The 8,638-nt window shown below is 38.6% G+C and overlaps 1 protein-coding gene across 1 annotated transcript in view; it reads right to left on the bottom strand.

Annotated features, from left to right (window-relative positions):
• Positions 1-8,535: 8,535 nt before the first annotated feature.
• Positions 8,536-8,638, bottom strand: part of LOC122810121 (extracellular calcium-sensing receptor-like) — a 176,330-nt gene continuing 176,227 nt past the window's right edge. The window contains exon 6 of the mRNA XM_044081597.1: positions 8,536-8,638. This exon is cut by the window's right edge and continues 931 nt beyond it. The gene's annotated coding sequence lies outside the window, so the exon portion shown is untranslated.

The following is an 8,638-nucleotide window of genomic DNA, read 5'->3' as shown; positions in this document are numbered from 1 at the left end:
TAAGTCATAATAGAGAGCTGCCAAAAGGGGAAGAATCTAAGTATGGCATGGATTGACTACAAAAAAGCATTTGACAGTATCCCACATTCATGGATAAAAGAGTGCTTAAAAATGTATAAAATACACCCTACACTGATTACATTACAGTGACCATGAAACAGTGGCAGACCACTTTGCAGTTAAGCCATGATAAAGGACAAATTATATTCCAGGGATAAAAATTCAAAGGGGGATATTCCAGGGTTACTCCCTGTCACCGCTGCTATTCTGTCTTGCCCTTAACCCATTAAGCTGTCTACTTAACAGATTAGGCCATGGCTATAATTTGGCTTCTAGAAAAAAACAGTGTAAAGACTTCTCATTTTCTCTTTGTCAATGATTTAAAACTGTATAGCTGATCAGATGAGGAACTGAAAGCACAACTGCAATTAGTCAAAACCTTTTCAGATGATATAAGAATGTCATTTGATCTTGATAAATGTGCAGAAGCAACCTTTAAAGCAGGAAAACTGCAGCACCAAGAAAACATCAGTTTGGGACAAGAATGTGATATTAAAGAACTTGAGCAAGAGTGAGTGCATAAATATTTGGAAATTACTGAAGGATGAAGAGTAAAACATGAACAAATGCAAATAAAACTTGGTAAGGAATATTTTAGAAGACTTAAAGTAATTCTGAAAACAGCATTGGCATCCAAGAATAAAATTCAAGTTATAAACCAATTTGCTCTTCCTGCCCTAAGTTACACTTTTGGAGTGATTGACTGGCCGCAAAAGGTGTTGGACAGATTATATAGGAAAACAAGAAGGATGCTTCATGCTCATCAAATGATTTATAAAAATCAGTGCATACCAAGATTATATGTATCCCATTCCAAAGGAGGTATGGGCCTCCTTGAAATCGATTACATGTATAAATCTGCAATTATGGGACTGCATACATATCTGCTGACCTCACAGGACCCAAACATAATGAAAGTTTTGAAACATCAGGAGAATAAATCTAAGATGACTTCTCGGCTTAGTATAGCAGAAGCATATCAGCATCAAACAGGAATGGAAATCAAACCAGAAGTAGATAAAAATCAGGCAGCAGCTGAATGTGCCATAAAACAAAAGAAAGAATATAAGGTGAAGGATCAGATGAGAAGGCAAGAAATGTGGAAAATGCATACGTATAGTTGCAACTATAGAAAACCTCTGGAAGAACCTCATGTTCTGTGTTTGTTCTATGTCTGTGTAATCATCCTTTTGTTTTGGAGCTTTTCTCCCTGGGCCTCTGCTGAAAACAGACAGCTATGTCCAGTCAGACCTTCCCATTAAACAAATGTAAAATAAATAAAAAATAAAAATATTAGGATTGAAAGCAGGAATGGTTAAGGAGAGACAAATTCAAATCAAAAGATGAAAGGTTAATAGTGGCGGTCCAAGACAGTGGGCTATGTACACATTGGTTTACAAAGTCCATTGAACATGTGGGAGAAACAGACAAATGTAGGTTTTGTAAAACAGAAATGGAAACAGTCACACACCTTGTTGCTGTTTGTGACATACTAATGGCAGCAGGACTGTATACTGAAAGGCATAATAATGTGGCAAGACTGTTGCACTGGGGATTGTGCAAACATTATGATACTGAAGTGGCTGAAAAACACTGGAAACATGAGCCGCAAAGCATCATAGAGAATGATGAAGTTTACATCACATGGGATCACCCATTATCAACAGTTCAAAAAATAGATGCTAGAAAACCATATATAGTGGTCCATGAAAAGGAGACAAAAGTAGCATTGATCACTGAAATCGCTACACCCAGTGCCTACAATGTCCTGCATGCAGAGAGACACAAAGTCATAAAATATCAGGATTTTCAGGCAGAAATGAGAACAATGTGGAAGAAAGATACCCAGACAGTTGCAGTAGTAGTAGGAGCAATGGGTCTTATAAAAAAGAATCTACAATCATATTTAGATATGTTACCAATATGTGTAACACCATACGAATTGCAGACGGAGTCATTACTGGGCACAATATGGGTGCTGCGAAGAGCACTTCTGGCTGACATCAAAGACTGAAACAATACTAATTTCATGAACTTTAATGGTACTTTGACTTAGGAATGGCGCCCATCCCCGTCATCATATTAGAAATCCAAAAGATTTGGACAAATTTAAAAAAAAGAGAAGATATAGCAAACCTAACGGCTGACAAATTCATCTCTAACTTTACCCTCTCTCCCTCTCAACCTCTTCTCAGGAAATATGAGCAAATATAACTCCTCCTTCTATCACTAGGAAAGAGGTCCTTAATGCTTTCTCTAAGGCCAAGATCACTGAATCAATGGACCCAAACAATATCCCAAGATACCCTCTGAGTAGCATGAAACATGACCTATCAGGCCTTCTGAAATTGCTATTTAACTGTAGTCTCCAAATAGGCTTTGTACCTCATGAATGGAGAACAGCAACATTCATTCCTCTACACAAAGGTTGGAAATCTACAGACCCTAGAAACTACAGACCCATAAGTCTTACTAGTCTCATATGCAAAGCCATGGAAAAAATGATCATAGAAATGATCCGTAATGCCATAGGAAGCCTCCAAATACTGGAGCCAACCCAATCTGGTTTTGCAAAGTGCAGGTCATGCCTATTCAGCCTGTTGGGCTTCTTTCAGAAGGTCATCAAAGCAATGGTTGAGGGCAAAATGGTTCACACTGGCTGCCTTGATGTGGCCAAGGCATTTGACACAATACCCAACTCAGGCATTGTTGACAAACTCAAGAGGTTACGTACAGACCCTTATGTCACCTGGTGGATAGCCAGCTTTCTCACAGACAGTACCTAGGAAGTTAGAATTGGAGTCAACCTCTATAAACTGGCCAGTCACAAGTAGAGTCCGTCATGGATTTGTCCTGGGACCACTCCTTTTTGGCATTTACTTCTCTGAAGTGTAGACTAATATCAATGTCAATGGCCTCTGACTGACTAAATTTTCAGATGATTGCAAATTATTAGCTGTCACTGAATCCCCCACCATCACAAATGATCTCATGGAAGGGATGACACAGATAAACAACTGGTGTCTGAGCCATGGACCAAAACTAAAGGCCAAGAAATGCATAATAGCATCCTTTTGGAAGTCATCCAGCCTAGGTAACTATCATATTGACAACACACCCCAAAGAGTTGAACCAGTAGTCAAGGACTCGGGGACAAATATAGACAGTAATCTAGCCTTTGATCATCATATGTCTATAGCAGTGAGGAAATTTATAACTTATAAACAAAAGTATGGCATCTAGATCCAAGGAAGTCATTGTTTCACTGTATTTAGCATTCATCAGACCTATCATTGAGTACAATGCCCTTTTTGGTATGTACCTAACCAGGCATAGCCAACAACTGGAACATCCACAGAGATTCCTCACTAAAAGAATGCAGGACTTAAGTAACATGTCATATGCAGACTGCCTCAAGATCCCATCCCTGTATTCCATCTCCTACAGGATGTTGAGGGGAGATCTTTGCCTGACATTCAAGGCATTATCAGACCCCAGTGTGCTAGACCTCCTGGATATCCACAAAACAAACAGCACCAGAATTATCCATTCTAAAGACTAAAACCTTGCATATGATATAAATATGACCTGCTGGAGATATAGGTATGTAACCTAGAGGCTAACCTGTCTTTGGAATAGGCTCCTCATCCATTTGAAGAGAGCTTCTCCCTAACCCAATTCAAGTGCAATTGGACATTTGGATGGGGAACAGGAAATTCAACCCTAGTATGGCACCTATGTCTCTAATGGACACAGGCAGCCTGTCAATGGTTCATCTCCCATGCCCTTGCTTGTAAATGTTTCATATTCCAAGCCCCTGCTTCCAATTATCAAGGACATCAGAACTTTCTCAAAGACTTAGGAGGCATGGCTAGAGTTAAAAAGACTCTTGTGGTCATTAGCCTAGTAAACACTGATGAACCTATTAGCCTATTAAACAAAGTCAACAGTGGGTACATCCTAATATGCCCACAAACAGGAGTGGATTATTGCTTTTATACAATAACGTTATTTAAGAAAGAAATGATGTACCTTTCTTAAATAATGCATTATATAAGGGCACTTCTGTCTTCTTCTGTGTTGTTTTTGCTATTCTGACATATTGCGCGTATCTATGGGACTTACTTCCTCACATTTGCTCAGTACATCAGTGCAGAAGAAGGAAAAGAGAAAACAGAATCACCTTTGCTGCTTGTTTAGTTTTTCTTAACTGTTAAAAAACAAACATATGCAGGGACAGTGCAAATATGAAGAAAATCAGGTATGTTTCTATTTTAGTTTTGCCAAACGTACCTGATTTTTCTCATATTTTGGTGTGTCCTCCAGTACATGCCAATAGAAAAGTCAGAAACTTAATGGTAAATGGCACTTTAATGCCCAGACATTTTCTATTGGTATATATGCTCTATTTACAATGGGCACAGTGGTTGGACTGTCCAATTATCTTGCTCATGTCTGCATAGTAATGAGCCGTTACTGTATAAAAATGAATTTTTAATGAACATCAGTGCAATAAGTTCCTTTATATGAAACCATAAATATCTGATATGTTATTTGTGTAACTACTATCTGCTTGGAGGCAGCCTTTTAATCCCTAGAAAATTATATTTATTTTTTTATTTTACATTTGTTGACCAGGATAGTCCGACTGGATACATGTACATTTTCAGAGTAGGCCCCGGGGAGAAAAGTTCCATAGGTAGTTACAAACGCAAACATAACATAATACAAATTAAGCACAGTTTACAGACTCTGTTGAGACATGTAAGTTATACAATCTTACAGATGTATGATATAGATTAAGAAATTACAACACAAATAAATTGCAGGTGAAATAGTATTGGTACACAAATATAACTAAAGATGTAGTCAGGCCTCGAGCAAGGACATAACCAATGAGAATTTAAATATTGCTTGAGACTTTTCTTGAATTGAGTTAGGGAAGTCTCTAGAGTAATGTCAGCAGGCAGTGAGTTCCAAGTCTTGCCAACAGAGTTGGCAAACAAAGAGTCACCGGATGAGTTGTTGGATTTGACAGTTTGAACTACCGGTCTGTTAGATGAGCGAAGTGGTCTGAGGTTGCAAGAGGGGTAGATAATGTTTTTAATTGCAGGTGTATTTTCAGGTTGGTTAAGTACTTAATAAGCCACTATAAGTTGGTTGTACTGAATTAGGCTGGGCAGTTCTAGCTAACCAAGATAATTTAGATTTTTACAGTAATGTATTCTGTAGGGCATGCCAGTGGCAAATCTAGCTATGTGATTATAGCAGCTACAGAGTTTATTAGGATCAGTTTTGTTTAAGTTGGTAAGTAAAGGGGAGGCATAGAAAAGGGTAGGGAGTAGATGAACGAAGGCAATGGTAGTTCTAGCAGGTGGGGTTAGGAAAGGTTTAATCCTGTATAGTGAGCCAAGTTTTTTATTGATGGTTTTCATAGTTTTATTGATATGCACGTCAAATTTAGGATTGTTATCTACGATAACACCTAGAAGTTTCATGTAGACATCTGGGGAGATTATGGTGCCATTATTAGACTTAATGGAGAAGGATAAAATGAGGACCTTCAAAGGGGGGGGAGGTAATAGCTTTGTTTTATTGGGGTTCAGACAATGATCAAAAAGCCAATTTTCAACTATGTTAAAAGTATTCTGGGTTAATGTCTGCAAATCTGTCTGGGAGGTGACAGAGCAAATCAAAGTGGAGTTGTCTGTGTACTGAATGCAGTTTGCTTTTGTTTTGACAGTATGGAGGTCATTAATGAAAATGGAAAACAAAAGAGGTCCCAGAATAGACCCCTGGGGGACACCTAGGGTGTTGGGTAGGAGGTTGGATAGTTTATTCTGCCATAGGATGGCTTGTTGTGTATCACACAGATAAGATTGGAACCATTGGAGAGAATGATTGTCTAAAGAAATTGTTTTCAGAGTGTGGATGAGTAGTTGGTGGTTAACCATATCAAAAGCCTTCGAGAGATCCAAAAAAAGGCTGATGATAATTTGTTATTGTTTCTGTTATAGTTTATAGTGTTGGAGAAGGCAAGGAGGGCTGAGGTAGTACTATGATGTGGTCTGAAGCCATGCTGAGAGTTGGCCAGTAGGTTGTTCTGGATTAGATAGTGCAGAAGCTGTTTATGGATGCACTTTTCCATAATTTTAGCCAGTGGTGACAAGATAGCTATGGGTATAAAATTAGACAGTTCAGTAGAGCTACCAACCTTATGGAGTGGTATGACATAAGATATTTTTCAGATAGAGGGAACTGTAGCTTCTGATATGGTAAGATTGATTAGAATGGAGATGGGGTATGCTGTGGTATCTGCAGCTTTCTGCAGATACTCAGCAGGGAGAAGATCAGCAGATAGGGTTATAGGTTTTAGTTTTTTGATTAAGGTATGAATAAAAGATGTAAAGACTGGTAGGAAGCTAAAGGAGGGCTGGGTACTGGGAATGGCATCCTGTAAGTTAAAGGAACTCAGAAGTAGCTGGCTAGCTAGGGCCTGGATAGTCTCAATGAAGAAACTATTGAAGGTGTTAGCGACATCCTCTGGTAGTTTATCAGTAGAGGCTAAGGGAGTTGGTGTGGTAGTTTGTCCTGGGTGCAGTAGTTTATTTATACTTGCCCAAAACTTTTGAGGGTTATTTTGATTTCTCTGTTGGAGATGGAAGTAGAAGTTTTTTTTAATCTAGTAAAATGGATCTTTTTGTCTCATTCCTTAATTGCAGATATTTAATTTGATCTAGAGGGGCTTTAGTGGTATGCCATATGGCCCATGCCCTGTTTCTGAGTGTGATTTTTGATTTGGTATCAGACATGCTGTAGGTGGATTGGACACTCTAAATTGGCCCGAGGAGTGAGTGTGTGTGTGTGTGTGTGTGTGTGTGTGTGTGTGTGTGTGCCTTCTGTGGAAGGTTGGGCGCTGGGCTGGCAACTTGACACCGTAAAACTTCACTGCCAATCATGAGCGGACAGGTGATCTGCTGTGGCGACCCCTAACCGGGAAAAGCCGAAAGAAGAAGAAGAGAGCCATGGTACAATTTTTGTTTTGGTCCTAATGGAGTGAGCAGGAGCATGAGAATCGAGGATGGTAAGGAATTTATTGTTAAAGTAACAACAGCTTCATCCAGGGGCAGGTATTTTAGGGCAGACCAATTGCATGATTTGAGTTTGTCCTGAAACTTGGTAGGGTTAAAGCTCTTATTATTTCTCACTGTTCTATATCTTGTTGCATTTTTCTTGGAAGCACATTTACTTGATGCAGTCCTCTAACTAAGACCTGTAAAGTAAGTTCTGCTTTGAACCACTGCATTGCTTCTAGCTTCTCTTCATGGGTCTCCAACTGCTTGTTGGCACCTGCTGTTTAGTCCTGTTGCCTAGACATTAACCACTCACTTTTCATGTCCTTAGCAACTTCCACATTCTTCCACTGTACTTCCACAACAGCTTTCGCAGAACAACAAAGTAATTCTGGAATCTAAACATCAACCTTGTCAGTCGTAGCCAATCACAGAGTCTTAGAGCTGTCAGTCTTAGAAATGCCATCAACTCCATTAACCACTGTAAACACTAGACTTGCAGAAAGAAAGAAACATGTTCTTTGGTGCTCCATCTAATGATAACAGTTTTGTTGTCCTGACCAAACTTTCCATCATCAGTACAGCTCCTGCCTTACATGTCCAGTTACAACAGGTGAAAGGCCATATGGGATCTAACCAGCAAGTAAAATAAAGCAAACATAATAAACAACAAAACAGTGTGTTTTTTTTCATGTGTGTGTGTGTGTGTGTGTGTGTGTGTGTGTGTGTGTGTGTGTGTGTGTGTGTGTGAGTGCATGCGTGTCTATTGTGTGCATGCATTTGTGTGTGTTAGAGTGCTTGTTTTAGAAGCAGTCATCTAGATGGAACTGGTTTCATAAAATTCATCTTTGTAGAAATGAGGTGGATAGTTCATTGATAACTGTGATTAGGGAAGGGCCTTCGCTGAATTTTAGGAAAAATTTTCTTGCTTCATCCTTTCATAGCCATGTAAGATACACAAGTGCTGTTCTGTATTTACTTTTTTAGTAAGTGATGACAGTACCATCAGCAGTAATTGTATATACTTATCTTGTTCAGACACTCTCTCCTTCCTTGACCAATGCATAGTGTAGAATATTTTACTATTTGAGTTTTCTGTTTTACCATCTGTAACTGTATAGCCATATTTGTATCCCATAACACAGCTAGAAAAGGTCTTTGTGACAGTGTGCTCATTTAACAAAAAAGCAACAATAGTAGTAAAAATAATAATAATAATGATAATCATCATCATCATCATCATGGACAAACTGTTCTCTGGTTCATAAGACTTTGAAAAAGCAATAAATCACAGACACAGTCACATTTTAATAGAACTGCATTCATTTCTGATAATTACTGTGTGAAAAACAATGTACTGCCAATACAAATAGAGAGATGTGAATTACAAAGTGATAATACATTAGAGAAAGAGCATTATTTATTAAAGGCAGGAGGAAAGAGGACTACCTGATTTATAGCTATCATAATTTTAAGCTGATGTGTAACTGAAACTTGCATATGAT

Source organism: Protopterus annectens, chromosome 8.part1 (assembly GCF_019279795.1).
Source record: "Protopterus annectens isolate FY-2018-M chromosome 8.part1, PAN1.0, whole genome shotgun sequence".
Taxonomy (NCBI): domain Eukaryota; kingdom Metazoa; phylum Chordata; order Ceratodontiformes; family Protopteridae; genus Protopterus; species Protopterus annectens.
This window is presented reverse-complemented; position numbering and strand designations above follow the sequence as displayed.